The sequence below is a fragment of the Petaurus breviceps genome, unplaced genomic scaffold (genome assembly GCF_028583685.1).
Source record: "Petaurus breviceps papuanus isolate PSGF00001 unplaced genomic scaffold, PetGlider_PUasm1.0 80, whole genome shotgun sequence".
Lineage (NCBI taxonomy): Eukaryota > Metazoa > Chordata > Mammalia > Diprotodontia > Petauridae > Petaurus > Petaurus breviceps.
In genome coordinates this window covers 11,633,427-11,650,167 of record NW_027186540.1, presented here as the reverse complement: position 1 = coordinate 11,650,167, position 16,741 = coordinate 11,633,427, and the positions used below count along the sequence as shown (strand labels likewise).

General features: G+C 34.3%; 1 protein-coding gene and 1 pseudogene across 13 annotated transcripts in view; both read right to left on the bottom strand.

Annotated features, from left to right (window-relative positions):
- LOC138176019 (semaphorin-3A) overlaps nucleotides 1-16,741 on the bottom strand; it is a 665,616-nt gene that overhangs the window by 430,076 nt on the left and 218,799 nt on the right. For 6 of the 13 annotated variants that reach the window (XM_069106728.1, XM_069106733.1, XM_069106730.1 and 3 more), the window contains one exon: nucleotides 2,822-2,887. The exons of the other annotated variants lie outside the window; for them this stretch is intronic. The gene's annotated coding sequence lies outside the window, so the exon portion shown is untranslated. The remainder of the gene's footprint in view (nucleotides 1-2,821; nucleotides 2,888-16,741) is intronic. 13 annotated transcript variants of the gene reach the window in all.
- Nucleotides 2,818-16,741, bottom strand: part of LOC138175972 (ribonuclease P protein subunit p25-like protein) — a 173,392-nt pseudogene continuing 159,468 nt past the window's right edge.

The window sequence follows — 16,741 nt, the reverse complement described above, 5'->3', positions numbered from 1 at the left end:
TTGGAGGTAGTAACTATCTTTTACCTTTATTTGTATTTCTGGTACATTTCACAGTGCCTAGTATATGGTAAGAACTATACAAATGTTAGCAATTATTATACTGAATTTAATAATAGTAGTAAAATTACCTATTTTTGTGACCCCTTCTGAAATAATTTTGCATATTTTCAAGTATATTACTGAAGGTTCTTTTTTTTATTTTTGGATCTCTAATATCTTCCCACAAACTTAAGCCTTAACCAAGCCCCCTTCTCTGACAGAATGTAGAAGACATGATTTATTATTTTGCTACTTTTTGGTTATTATTCTTGCCTGTACTGTCTTTGGTTTTTTTGTTTGTTTGTTTTTGTTACCACATTCAATTATGTTGATGTTAGTTAAAACAACATTTATCAATAAAAGTGAAAATACATTTTTAAAAGATGTTTGATCCAGGCTCCTGGATCACTTCCCATTGTCAGTGGAATAATTTTAGCAGATTATCCTGAGTAGCCTAGAATGCCAAAAGTATATCATCTCAGAGGTAGAAAGTAATAAGAAAATTATTTGAGCCAAATGGTATTTTAATAGGAATCCCTAATATAAAATCCCTGATACCTAAACATTTGGCCTATGGTTGAAAACTCCAGTCACAAAAAATTTACTGTCTCCAAATGAATACATTATTTTTAATATAAAGCTGAAATCTGTCACTGTAATTTTCAGAAATTATTCCTCATTCTAATTTCTGGGAATATACTAAGAATAATCAGCGAAATAGCACTTTAAAGTATTTGAAGACAGCTATAATCCTCCCACCCTCACCCAGAGTCCTTTATTTATCAGGCCAAATACCCCAAATTCCTTCAACTGATCCTCATCATGATGACATGGTTTCCACTTCCCTCATCATGTCGCCCTCTCTCCTTTGGAAAAGTAATGGTTTATCAATGTTATTGTTAAAATGTAGTACCCAGAACTGGATAGAAAAAGTACTCCAGATGTCATCTGATCAAGACAGAGTAGAGAAGGATTTCCTACACTCTAATCTTCAGCACTATTCCCTTTTAATGCAATCCTAAGATTCAGTATTTCTTTCATACTAAAATTGTTGTCATTCTGAACACTTTTTTTATTAATAAAGCACAGGATTGGGAGATTTTGGGTAGTTATATCTTATGGTTTAGTTATAGTATATTTACAAATATCTTAAGGTTTAGTTATAGTGTACTTACAAACCATTAGAATTACCAGATCATTTTCACACAAACTGTTATCTATGTTTCCCTCAACATGTACTTGAAATGTTTATTTTTCATTTAAAGCTAAATGTAAGACTAACTTATTTTCATTATATTTTATCTTACTAAATATGCCTGATAATTCTAGTTTTTCAAGATTTTTAAAAATTATAATTGCCATCCAACATGTCAGAACTTTTGCTAATATGGTGCCCAAATTTCACATCATCTTGAGATTTGATTTTTAAATAAAAAGTTTCTATGTCTTCATCCAAGTCATTGATGAAAATACTGACAGAGAACTTGCTCTAACCCAGGTTGATGATGAACCATTCTTTTTTTTTCTTTTGAATCCAGTAATTCATTACGTCTTAGTCCACCTAACTTCAACCACTTGGCTCACATATCTCAAACTTATTCATGAGAATATTACTAAAGATTTTGTCAAATGCTATATTGCTTTATAGGTAGCACAAGTTAAATTAAGTCACAATGACTTATAACGATCACCAATTTCTTCTAAGTACTCACAACCCATAAGTGATTTTGTTCTTGCCTGTGAAATCTCTATATTTTGAAAGTTTTTTTGTTCCATGTAGACTGAAGATGGTGGTTATTTGGAAAAAATTATAACTCTAAAAATGTTGATAAACTGTGTTGTTGTTGTTTTAATAGATCAATGTTAGGACCAAGTTATAGAAGCAAACAGTTTGGTTTGTATGTACCTATGTACCAGATACTATGCCAAGTACAGAAGTTTCAAATTTATTTAGTTCTACTTTGAAGAGATGATAAGAGATTAGGGCTAAGCAGAAATATAATTATTTTAAACTGTCTCCTTGAAGAATGTATGTTTATGGAGAATCATTTTCCACACAGATATGGAATACAGTATTTCTCACTAACCCTGGACCTATTTTAGATATCTTCATTAAAAACACATCAATGCATAAGTAAGTCATGAATATGAAACTGAGACAAATGCATTATTATCATCATCACCTGCCTTTGGTAGTAGATACATGGAGTAAGGGGTTGCCTTTTCCTTACATTATTTGTTGAATGTTGAATGGAAGAGTCCCTATGAAGGAGCTATACTAAAAATCCACAAAATAGATTCTAACAATATATACTATGTAGTAAGCTCAAAGAATGCATGGTGACATTTACATCTTTATTAATGGGCTTTGTGAGGAAATATTATGGATAGTGTATTTGTTATTGAAAGAATATAACTAATAAATTTCCATTTTGTACTCAAGGACATTTATAAGTGCTTTCCCCACCCAAATGCTACAATATTATGAAGGCATTTCATAAAGACATCATAAGATACCCCAAATGCAAAATTTTTCTGCCATGAGAATTATGAAATTGCCTAAAAGATCTTACGACAGAAATAATACTCAGGAACTTTCAGGAAAATAAAATGCTATTCTTCCAAACCCTGTCTTTTGCTTGCTGTAAATATAAGTAAAACCTCTTTATATGAATCTTTGAAAGCAGGATGATTTATATTGTACTTTCCAATATGATCCAAAGTGGCCATTTTGAGCATGACTGCTCTGGTTCTATAGTAGAAGATATATTCTATTGCTTACTTGGAGTTGTTGAGAGGAGATTTATTGTCTATGTTGTGCAGTTCAAAGAGGATCCCATCCTTATTGCTAGAAAAAAAACAAAAAAGTGGTGCATTGTACATCAGAAAAACAGACAAGAGATGAACAGACTTTCAAAAAATATGTAGCTTTTTAGCTGGGTGATGTGATTGGAAAAAATCATTGTAATAGGCAACTACCAGAACCCAAAAAAGGATAAAAGGTTGACATAAATGTATAAGCAAAATAGTAATGTTACACTATCAAATTCCTTGGTATATGTATCCATATATAATATGAGGCAAATGTTTAAAAGATACAAATGCTAGAAAACTTATGACTATAAAAATCTAAACGAAAGGAAAAAATATTGAAAGACAATGTATTGTACAATTGATAAAGCTACTATTAATATATTTCATTTTTATATATTCCATATTAACCTTCATTTCCAAATACAGCACTGCCTCCCTCTCATTAAAAAAAAGAATGGGGGATGGGAGAAGGTCGAAAGAGAAACAGTTTAGCAAAACTAACCAACACATCAAATGACTCTAAGAGTATATGCAAAGTTCTGAATGAATAATCCTTGACCTTTACATGGAAGTGACATTTTTTTTGGGGGGGGGGGGGGGGGTATATATGGAACTTATATTCCCAACTCCTCACTTTTCCTCTCCTGGGGAAAGCCACTTCATATTTACAGTCCAAAGAATCGAATAGTGGCAAGAAGTTGATAAAACTGGTGGTAGCACTCTTGCGGGAGGGGAAGGGAGACAGGGAGAAAAAGCTGATTATTTCTTTGACCAAACACAGGGAGCCTCAGACATCGACATGTCTACTCCCATGTCACATATTCATTTACACCTGTTATCTGAGAGGTAACAGCAGTGTGAAAAAGACTGGAGTCACTGGACCAAAAAACCCCCCAGCAATGGGGACTTCAATACTGTCCTACCCTTCCTGGGGAGCACCTCAGAATCTGCACCCAACCCTGACCCACTCGGGGTCAGGGCCTCCTGGGGGGTCTCTGCTCTAGCCCCACCTCCCCCTCCCTGGCAATGCCCTGAGGCCGGGGGCCCGCCTCTTGGGCTGAGGGATATGCGAGGGGGTGCAAGGTAAAGATTGTCCCAGGCCAGGAGAAGCACCTCGGGGCTGGTAGCCACCCTCATTGGGCTCCAAGGGGTCCCTGCTGAGCAGAAGTCACACAGCTGGCACACGTCGGCGTACAGACCAGCCTTGACACAACAGGGCCCCAGGCATCCTCTGGCTGCTGGAGTCTGCTGAGCCGATGCAAGCCATGCATTAGGCACTTAAGGGTCAGGGTCTCTGTGCAGGTCACGCCTCTGCCTGTGGCACCGCCCGCACCAGTTAACGCTATTCGTGGCGTGGCTTAGCTTTCCAGCCGACCCAGTGCAATGCAAAGCCCATGGATCCTGCTGCAATCCCGAACTCGCATTTCCAAGGTATCGGGAGGCAGAGCTGGCACTGGGGGGCCGAGGGGCTTCTCTACAGGGCTCGCCTTCTGGTAATTCTCTGTGGCTGGGCCAGGAACTTTCACTGTGCTTCGGCCTCCTCCGGCTGGTAGCGACCTCTCACACTGAGGAACCAAGATGCAATGGGCCGGGCATGCGCACGGTGGCGAGCGGAAGTGACGTTTTCTACCTTCTCTGGTGCTAATCTTGACAATTAGAATGCTAAATTTTGTTTTTGTTGTTATTCTTTCTGTTTACATCCTTGTTGTCATTGCATATACTATTTTCTTTGTTCTGCCTGTTTCACTTTGCTACAATTCATAAGTCTTCCCATGTCTCTCTGCATTCTTCACATTAATCATTTCTTATAATAATGTCCTATTAAATTCATGCATTGTAATTTGCTGAGCCATTTCCTAGCTTATGAGGATTAAAGTTGTTTCAAGTTCTTTGTTAATACAAAACGTGCAGGTACAAATATTTTGGTTTATATGGGAATTTAATTTCCAACTTTAATCTTTTTGGCACATGTGCCAACAGTAGGATTTCTGGGTCAAAGGGCAAGAGCATTTTAGATATTTTCTTTGCATAATTTAAAATTGCTTTTGAAAATTGTTGCACAAATTCAGAGATCTACTTACAGCTATTAGTGGGTAAATCCTTCAACAATTTATTAAGGGCTTAGTGTGTTAGGAACTTTGCTAAGTGCTGGTGATATCTATCTACAACCACTCTAATGCTATTTTCATCTTTTGTCATTTTTTGTCAACTTTCAGAGTGTAAGGTAAAACTTCTGAGTTATTTGGGTCTGAAAATCTCATCACTAGTATTTCAAAGCAAGCTTTCATATGGTTGATAATAGTTTGCAATCATTATTTTGTGACTTTTGTTCATATCAATAAATAAGTCATTATTAAGTACTTATGATATGCCAGGTACTATGATCAGCATTGGAAATACAAAGAAAAGACAAAAGACAATATATCCATTAATTTATCATCCATTGGGGAGTAATTCTTGGTCCTTTCCTTATATATATATATATAAAACCTCACAAGAGTTATATATACATACATACATACATATATACATATATATATATACATATATATATATATATGTTAGATGTCTGGTTCAGAGATAATTGATGCAAAGTTCACCCCCTAATCATAATAGACAGACAGCTTCACTTTTTATCCGAGCTATTTTGATGTTTTCATGCAAAAAGGTTTTCAATTTCATTCATCATGTCACATTACAAGTGAATCATAATAGTGGAAATTTTGCTGAAAGATATATTATGAATCATGTTTCAATTACTAATCAGGAAATTTTATTAAATTTTTCTACATGTATGCATGTCTGGATTCTATATGCATGTCCTTCCTGATGAAACACATCCATATCCCCTAATCAGTATTTCATCATTTATCTTTACAATAATTTTGTGAAGGCATATCTAAGGAAAAAACCATCATGAGTGGAAAAAAAATCACAAGATGTTTTTGAGAAGCTGCTTTATATGCCATTATTTCAAGGCATCTATATAGAATTTTTTTTCCAAGACAGCACAACTTAGCAACAAGGGATTCATTTACAGATTTGTGGTTATTTCTAATAGCATCATTTTTTTTCTTGTATCATTTTTGGTGACAACACTTTAGAAGTATAAAGTGATATGCCTGGATTACTATCATTAAGTATGTGGAATGTAGGAAAAGTAAGAAGAACTCTTGACTAATTCAGTATTATTTGATTGAAAAAAATACTCTATGAGGTTTGACTTGGCACTTCTTCCTGATGCAATATTTCTATTGAAAAAATGGAATAATCCTTTACAAAATGTAAATAAAATTAATTCAGTCATGTAGCTAGAGTGAAAAATAAAGAATAATTGCTAAAATGAGGGTATTTGTCTCTATTTTAATAGTTTGTTATCAAACAAATAGTCCTAAAGAACTTTCACTTGAAAAATTGTATTAACAGGAATAATTTCAGAAAATAGATTTATACACATTCATAAGTATTTTCTGCAACTATTTTTCTATAGTTATTTCCCTGGATTCCTATAATTTCTTTACCTTTCTTATATTTTCAGCCTAGATTCATCACCTTTGCTTAGGTTTTTACTGTACATCACTGAAGGGGAAGGTTTCCATGGCAACTGGATGAGACCCTCAGGCATATCCCTAATGACTCTGGGCAGCACTTCCAAACACAGTTTGTTTGAAGGTCCAATTGTTGTCCAACAGGGGTGTAGTTGATGAAACACAGATGAGTGGAAACCCTGTTTCATTCTGCACTTTTACATCTACTAGAGTCAATTATTCTTGGTTCTCAGAGAACATAAATAGACTGAGTAATGAAATCCAGAAATAATCATAAGCCATCATTTCAACCAAGAGTTTCGTATGCTACCCAACACACATTTTATCAAAACTACTAGCCAGTGGCAAAAAACTGACAGACTGGACCTTCTCTTGTTTATTATCATGAAAGTGTTAATAAATAGAGGATTGACTTTCCCCTAAAAAAATTGTGATAGGAAATCAAAGGCACCTAAAAAAGTCAGGGTAAATAGTGGCCTGAAAAAAAATTCAAAGTAATTTTTTCCTATTTATCTTTTAAAACTCAGGGGCAGAGTGGTACAGAGGAAAGAATCTTGGATTTGGAGCAAGAGGACCTCAGTTCAAATATTAGCTCCATCACTTACAACCTGTGGCAAGTCATTTAAGCCCTGGGTGCTTTGGCTTCTTTACCTGTCAAAAGAAGACATTTACTCTAAGGTCCTTTCTAACTCTCATTCAAGTATTCTTAACCATGAAAAACTTTTGAAAGTTTATGTATATTTAATATTTTATGCATATCTAAAAAGGGAAATGAAAGAATGTAAAAGTATTTATCAAGTGCTTGCTATGTGCCAAACATGGTGCTAAGCTTTGAGGATATGGATATGAAAGCAAACATAATGCTTGTCTTTGAGGAGACTACATTCTAATAAGGGAAACAACACACTTAAGGGAGTAGTAGCTGGAAAGGGAGCACTTTGGTCCATAAAGTTACTGGAATCATGAGTGGGACCACAGAAGATTATACTGACATTGCCCATCTTGGAACAATCAGAGTTGTACTGAACCACGGTTCATGGTTCTAGAACAGGAAAGAGAAGAGTATGAAGGAAAACTACAGGTTTGGTAATAAGGGTTAATGAACATCTAGTCCAAAATATTATTGCTTTAATCACATTATCAGTTTTATTACATGATGATGTCAGATTCACTTCATTGAATATAGGTGTTTAGAAACAAAACAGTAGAACATGGTAACCATATGATTCACTATACTAGCAGAATATTTACTCCAGTGTTTAAGAGAATGCAGTATATGCAGTGTCATCAGCATGGAATATGATATAGAATGCCCAGAAATGGTAATTACCCTGCTCAAAGGGTCAGACTATAGTACATTAGCATTTTAGAATTCCCACTATAGTTGAAAATTCACGCCAAAAAAGAATCTCACCTGTTACAATTGTCTCACTCTTTGGGCTTAAACTCAATGCATGAACTGTTTTTTACTCCCTTTCAAAGCCACTATGATCCTTTGATAGAATTATGGAAAATATTAAAGATCTTGTTTTTATTATATTCCACCAATTATACTGGAAATACAAGAAATAAAAGACCAATATAGGAGTATAAGAAAGAAGTGCAGGGGACTAAAAAACAAAAAGGAATTCAATTCAACAAGCATTTATTATGTGTAATTTGCTCTAGATACCATACTAGAAAATAAACATGCCTAATAAGAAAAACAGAGGCAATACCTGCCCACTCTACCAGGATTATTACAGTTATAGTTGTCTAGTTAGGACCAGAGCCAAAAAAGTAATTTGAGGTTACAGACAAAAACCATGAAAAGTGTAAGTAGTACACATGGGAACCAAGAACAAGTTAGTATTGCCATGAATAGTAGAAGAAAGAAGAATAAAGAGCCAACTCTTTACCCTAATGCCACTTTGCTTCTAGAATAGTGAGGTTCACAAATCCTCAACCTAAATTTGTCAGCTAATATAAATTTTGATTTCTCAAGAGTTGGCAGCCCTTTAGGAAGATGAAGTCATTTCCTACATTAGCAGAATATAGGCATTTTTCAGTCTGCCAGCTAAATGACTAGAGGAAGATGGCTGTATATGTATTCTGTGCCAAAAGATCTATATGAATATAATGTTAAAATTGAAGACTTAAACACATTCATGACAGAAGCCAAAAGTGATGGTTCATATATTCAGACTAATCATACTGTTCAAACCTTGCATTTATGATCAACTTTATTTTATATGATTTACAGGTAAAGATGATTAAATAAATGATTTAGGAATATTTTAGGCACCTGTTTAACCAGACCCAGAAGAATTTGTGAAAGATGAGTAAGGATTGGAAATTCTCAAGGCACCTGGAGAACTGGCTGTAGGGGGAAATATTTTTACTTAAATATATTAGTATGTTAGATATTTTAATGCCCATTCACCATGGAAAAGCATGTGTTGTCATTCAGTCTTCAAAAGCTCAGTGCAAACATGTGACAGTTCCCCTTTCAAATCTATGAACTAACTTACAGACCCAGGCTGGTTAGTGGAAACAGAAAAGGGAGGTTTTCAATAGAATTTAGGAAACTAATAATGTCAGACTACTTTTATTCTGATGAATTACTTGGAATTGTAGCATGCTGACTATGGACAATATTTGACTTTTTCAACTTTCTACATTTCCTAGTGTCTAGACACAATTTTGCATGTTTTCCTTTTCCTTAATCTTATACCATTTTGTTCCACTCTGATATAATTTTATATTATCATACAATTTTATTGAACTTTTCAAATATCTCCATCCTTTCTCTATGCTAATATTTATATAGGGTATCTCCAAAGTGTTCAATATATTAAAACTTAAAACTGCAATTAAAGAGCAAAATTTCAGCATCTATTAAAGTTTAAAAATGTCCTTAAAACTTTTGGGACACCATACAGAGTATTAGAGGTTTTGCTAAATAATTTACAAATATTTCCTTATTGTATCTTCATTATTATCCCTTAGAGTTGTGTCTATACCTATTATTATTCCCATTTTACAGAGGAAGAAAACTGAGGTGAAGAGGGGAAAAAAACCTACCAAGTAACACACAACTAGTAAGTATGAGAAGCAGTTATGTGAACATGGCTTGTAAATTTCAAGTCTAGAAGTCTTGCTTTCACATCCACCCCCCTGATTCTCAATTTCACCTCAATCTACGTAAAGGGAAAACTGAAAGAAAAAGCAAAAATAATATAAATACATAAAGTGTGTGTATATATATATACATTCATGTATATTTACATATGTAGTCATAACTATATATTTGAAACATTTCTAATTTCGTTAGTGTGGATACTCCCTTTACTGAAGCAGGTCACAGCCTCTCTAATTTGGTAAATAATAATAATATTTATATAGCACTAAGTATGTTCTGGCACTGTGCTAAGCATTTTTTTCTATAAATATCTAATTTGATCCTCACAGCAATGCTAAAAAGTAGGTACTATTATTATATTCATTTTACAGATGAGGAAAATGAGGTAGACAGAGATTATTTGCCGAAGTTCACAAAGCTTCTAAGTGTCTGAGGCCAGATTTCTGGAAGATGATCTTCTATACATGTTGGGTTTGAAGACTACATTATATCTACTAATGATGAATCTCTTCAAGTTTAACTAGGAGAACACTGGTCTTGGTCCATCACTGGTCCCTCCTAGAAGCCTTTCCAGATCTTTCAATACTTGTGTGATTCAAGAAGCTTGTATCATTTTCATGGTTTGACCATATAGACACAGAGAGATACAAGTTAAACTCTTCCCCCTTCTCTATCATCACCTTTTGGTGAGTCAATTCAACTCTACACTATCTTCTCCCATCTCTTGACATCTTGTCCTATCACTAAAGACACCTTGTCAAACCTCAACCTTGGATTACTCTTGCCTATTGCCTTTTTCACTTCTATCCCCATACTGCTGAATAGAGCTAGAGGCAATCTTGAAACCATGCTGATCAGGTCCTCTACAACAAGCGTGTTATCTAATCTCCACTCGGTCCTCACTGGAATAAAATGCTTATTCTAACAGATTAGATAGCTTACTCTCTAAAATGGCTATTTCAAATGTTCTCATCTCTCCAGGAATCTCTCATAATTCCTCCTCCCAAGATCTTAGGGAACCCTCTACTCACCATTTTAGCAGAGAAGCAAGTTCATGAGTCACTGAAAAAAAGTCAGTCATTCACCAAGACCTTATTTGCCTCAATATCATCATTGAATATAGATCACAAATCTTCCTATACCATCTACTCACCAGTCAACAAGTCAATCAGTAGTCAGAAAACAAATATTTGTTGTTTACTATATGCCAGGCCACCTCTTCATCTTCATTCTTGTGTTCAAAGAAAGAGTGACCCTTTTCCTTATGAAGTACAATTCCTCCACATAAATCCTTGATCCTCCTTCCTCTCTTCATCATCAAATTGTCTCCATTATAATTATACACTCTATTCTTCAGTCTCTTTATATTTGCTTTCTCTTTCCCCGCTACCAAACATAGTTGTCTTACTTTTTTTTTTTTTGGAGGGGGGAAGGCAGGGCAGTTGGGGTTAAGGGATTTGCCCAAGGTCACACAGCTAGTAAGTGTTAAGTGTCTGAGGTCAGATTTGAACTCAGGTCCTCCTGACTCCAGGGCACTGCGCCACCTAGCCCCCCACCTTGTCTTACATGTTATTAAAAAAATCTCACTCCACCTTTATATCCCTACTATCTTCCTCTACATCCCTGCCTCCTCTCCCATGTCATTGCTAAAGTCCTTTGGAAATCTGACTATTCTCAAAGCTCCCTTCATCTTCTCTCATTTGCATCTAAACTTTAAGAATCTGGGTTCTGTTTCCATCTTTAACATTGACTTTATTGAGGGTAACAGGGACTGTTTTTTACATCTTTTTGTATCCCCAGCACTTTACACAGTGCTTGGCAAATAGGAGGTGTTAAATAAATATTTATTGATTGATGGCTGTCTAGAACTGTCTTTCACCTCACCTCCACTTTTTAGTTTCTCTGCTTCCTTCAAGACTCAGCTTAAATCTCACTTCCATCAGGAAGCCTTTCCAGATCCCTTCAGATGCTAATGCCTTCCTCACTTAGAATGACTTCCACCTATTCTGAAAATGTTACATGTATTCACTTATGTGTATGACATTTACTCCGTTAGAATGTAAAAATTATCTCCCTCCTTTTTTCATTCCCAGTGCTTAACATGGAGCTTGGAACATAGTAAATACTTTATAAAAATCTGTTAGTCAAAACCTAACCACATATCACAAATAAACCACATAACACTAATCATTATATTTATTAGTTATCTGATTCACTCTGTGATTAGATATATTTACACATATGCATGCTTCTCAACATATGTGTATATGTATATATGCACTCCATCAAAACATGAATCAAATCACTGACAAATAGCATTAAATGTACATGTATTTAAATGAATGTGTATATATGTCTTTATATGTGTGTTGCATGTATGCATGCATGCAGTTGCTGATATTCATATATTTCAAATGTTACTTAGGTATTCAGTAGATAGAAACCAAAGAAAGAAGGAGGGGAGAGTAGCCCCAAAGAAAATTCAGAATAATTTTTTTCATCGTGGAGGCATAGGTTAATTTAGTTAAGAATTTGGCTTAACCCAGTTGATTGCTATTTTCCAATAATGTATTAATCTTTATGTTTGCTTTTTCCTCCCTCTAGGCTTTCTACCATTAAAAATTAATTACTTTTAATTGGAAATCAAGGGGATGCCCATCACTTGTGGAATGGCTAAATAAGTTGTGGTATATGAATATAGTGGAATACTACTGTGCTATAAGAAATGAGGAGCAGATGGACTTCATAATAACCTGGAGAGACATATATAGATATAGATATAGATATATAGATAGATATTGAGTGAGGAGAGCAGAACCAGGAGAACTTTGGGCACAATTACAGACACATAATATCTGTGACAACTTTGATACACTGGGCTCCTCTCAGCAATGCAAGGTTATAAGACAATTCCAAAACACTCATGATGGAAAGGGATATCTACATCCAGAGAAAAACTATAGAGTCTGAATGCAGATTGAAGCAAACTACTTGCTCTCTCTCTTTTGTTTTGTTTTGTTCCTTCTTTCTCATTGTTCACTCCACTGGTTATAATTCTTCTTTACTACTTGACTAATGTTTAATGTGAAGGTATTTGTAGAACCTATATTGGATTGCATGCTGTCATGCGGAGTGAGGGGAAAGGGGAGAAAATTTGGAAATCAAGGGATTGTGGAACTGAATGTTGCAAACTAAAAGTAAATAAATGTTAAACAAATAAATAAAGATTCATTACTTTTGCTCCAAGGGGAAAACAAAAACCAAAGCATGATTGAGCTCTTGGTATCTCTAGGTATGAAACAGAGAGGTTATTTCAGGTGTGGCTTTTCAAACTTGATTACCTAATGAGCAATGTTCAAATACTTTATACTTTCCCAGGCCCACCTCCTCTTCTATGCCTGCTTGGACTTTATTTGTAAATACCTATCACTACTTCCAGATATCTTGAATTTTTTGCTATGTGTGAAGTTTGGGAAACCTTTAAAATCTATCTCTATCTAGTTTTAGTCTACTTAACTGAAGTCATCAAAAACCACTTTCTCTTTGTGTTTTTATGGGATCTCTGAAAGTGTGTTAATACAGTGGTTGATTACTAAACTAAATTCCTTACTACCACGAAATTTAAATTTTAACACGTTATTTTTCTAAAAATACATAACAAGGAGTTAAAATTCCATGTTATATGTGGTATGTCAATACAGTTTTCCACACCTAAAGAATTCTAAAAGGAAAAGAGCCTATAAACATCTTCTTGGAGAACAACTCATCTTCTTGGAGATGTGCCTGGGGCAGGGAGAGGCCAAGTGTACAGCCAAGGGTGATTCTGTCAGAGACAAGGTATGAACTCAAATCATCTTTCATTCCAGGTTGGTGTTTCAATGTTTCCTCTGAAACTGTTCAATTCATCATTTCTTATGACACAACAATATTCCATTATATTTTTAACCAATCTTTGTTTAGCTATTTCCCAATAAGGAAGACAGCACCTCAGTTTCCAATTTGGAGCTACCACAGAAAGAGCTGCCATAAATATTACAAATGGTAAAATATCATAAGAAAACACAGCATATGATAAGTTCAAACTAGAACTTATCACATAGAACCTTATGTAAGATCACTTACCACATAGAATATGGACTAATTCATCACATTATGTAAGTATGCTTCATTTCTGACATGGTTTACCTCATTTCTGTTAAATAATGGCCACAGTAGTCAATGTGAAATATTATATATTTAAAAATTTTAATTTACATGTAACTTTTGGGGAAAATATCTATCAAATAATGTAAAACATTTGTACAGCAAAATACAAATATTTAATTTTTTGAAAATGTCAAGAATTTTACTTCATATATTAGGAAGAAAACACTTGAAAAACAAGAAATATTGATTTATAAAGGGTGATTTTCTTTCAGACATACATTTGATAAGAGAAATTTGTGTTTATAGGTATGTAGGCACTGTCTTACTACTATAGTATAAGTATGTTTTCATGAGTTAGGGACCAGACATGGCAGGCCATTGCTATAGGCTCCCATTGCTCCCAATTGAGGAACCTTATTCAACCCATTGTAGTCTGGCACCTCCTCTGAAATTCATAATCCTGAAGAGTTGCCCTGAGCAATGACAAGTGAATTGACAAATTGCCACAATAAGTGTGCTCCAGAGCCAAGACACCTGAACTCAAGTCTTCCCAACTTAGAATCAAATTCTTTAATATTTTAATGTCACAAAAAAGGGACAAAACCCTAGAGGGACTGAAAACTTTTAATATAACCTATGATCCAGAAGGACTGAGTACATTAAATTTGTACTATTTAAAGTCTATACTTCCTACTAACTTTCATATGTTTACATCTCACTTCTTGCCTTTTCATGTGCTCTAATATTATTCCCTCATTTTTTCTAAATGTACTATTGTAGTGATTGAAAATGACCTCTTTTCATGTCCTATGCATTTTTCTTTTCGTTGTTCATCAATTTGGCTATAGTCTCATCCCTTTTGAATATCCATCTTTTCTAATGTGTACCATGAGCCTCTAAGAATGGAGGAGTGCATCCCTAAATTTATAGTTTTCTTGGTTTCTGACACCTGGAAAATGCTGATTCAAAATATTTTAATGACAGTGGTAGTCTTAAATATAGGAAAATGGAATAGAAAGAAAATAAATAATCTTGAATCCTGATCTATAATCACTTCCTAAAAGTTGATTATACAAATTTAAATTAATAGGTTCTTTTCTTGATTATATATTAAATAATCTGTTCTCTGTAATGACAATCTCTCTCTTTTAGTGGCTCTTCTTAAAAATAGTAGGAAAAAAGTCTAAGGCATAAAATACCCAGTTAGAGAAGAGTGCTTAAGTATAAATTGATATATAGGTATTTTATATTCTTCTGTATGCTGACATTATATAGAATTAATATTTCCTAGGATTTGAAATTCTACTTGGCCAATATTTATAATGAAATGCTTATAGCATTGTATAACTTTTTCTTTCTTTGAAAATATTCTAGATTAAATGCCACCATTGAAATTTATCTCTAGGGAAAGCTATGTGGTACAGTGAATAGAGCACCAGCCCTGGATGAGTTCAAATCCAGCCTCAGACACTTAACACACACACAAAAAAATAGCTGTGTGACCTTGGGCAAGTCACTTAACCCCAACTGCCCTACCTTCCCCCTTCAAAAAAAAAGGCAAAAAAAAGAAAGTTATGTCTATTGGACCCTCTGATATTGCCAATGCTATCATATACTCATAGGTGCCTCTTGTGGTCTTTAGTCTTAGTCCAAAATATAACACTGCAAAGAATGACACTAATGGATTATTATCCATCAACAGATTGTAAGGCAGGTTCTTTTTAAATTGGCTGTTATCCTAGAATATACACTTAAGAATGATAATGACTATGGCATTCACATCAGATCTGAGAATCTATCTGAAATTTTAACAAAATTGGAACAGTTTTCAATTAGTACACAGGAAATTTACTTTGTGAACCATGACTTATTTTATTGGTGCTCTGAGGGGCAATTAAGAAGGGGCAAATAGGAGATTATTTGTTGAACAAGAAGCAAACAGGTTTTATCTACTTAATACAGTGGTAGAAAATAACATTGGGTTGAAAACCATGAATACTATAGGAATCAATGTTAATATTTTTAAAGAAATGATGTTGTAGCCATTCTTCTAAACTAATTTGTCCTCCCTCCTCTACCACTGCATAAGACATGAAGCTTATCAAGTTATCATATGTATGGAATTTAAATATTCACGCTTATTCTCAATATCAATTTCAACAGTTTCAGTATGGCACAGATTAGTGACTTCTTTATATTTTTAGATATATTTCTAAATTTATTTTTAAATTGAGTAGTATCAGGAACCTAAATTATTTGCATTATAAAAAGGAGGAATGAGTAACTAATCTAATTCAAAGAAAAGAAGAAAATGAACGTTTGCTTTAATTTTCTTAGTTCACATATGATCAAACTAAGTTTGAATAAAGTAAATAATTTGGCTTATAAAATCTGCTTTAATACACATGTATTTATAACACATACATGAACATGTGTGTGACATGTGTAATTATTTGTTTCTGATATTTTAAAAATCATTTTCTTCCTCTTTTTTCATATCCTCAATTAATTCCACATCTTTTCTCCTTTCTTCTCTTCTCCTCAAGAGTATATAAAGAACATGGATATGATAAGCACATTATTGCTTAAATTTACCTCAGTGTCACACTCTAGAATGAAAAATGAAAAAGAACTGCAGTGATTTTGAAGAAAGTTAAAATGTTAATTGGCAAACTTCAGTAAATTAGCCAACAACAAGTGTTTACTGTAAAAAGTGAACCACATATATTAGATAGTGGCAAATAAGTAACCAGAATCTATTGAAAGGATGATTACTAAACAGGGGCAGAGGGAATGAATTGGACTTTGAGGGAAAGATAATAAAGTTAAATAGCTCATGATTATAACTTAGGCATTTCAGGTATGGGAAAAATCTAGAGAAAGAAAAGAGACATAAGAGTTCATGGAATAGGATGGTCCAGGTTTTAGAAATCCAAGTACCTTGGAAACAGCAGAGTTTGAACGTTATTCTGAAGGACAATGAAAATTTTAAGGAAGTAAGTAACACAAGTAGAATACTTATGCATGAATTTGCCCTTCCTTCCTCTCTTCCTCTCTTCCTTCCTTCCTTCCT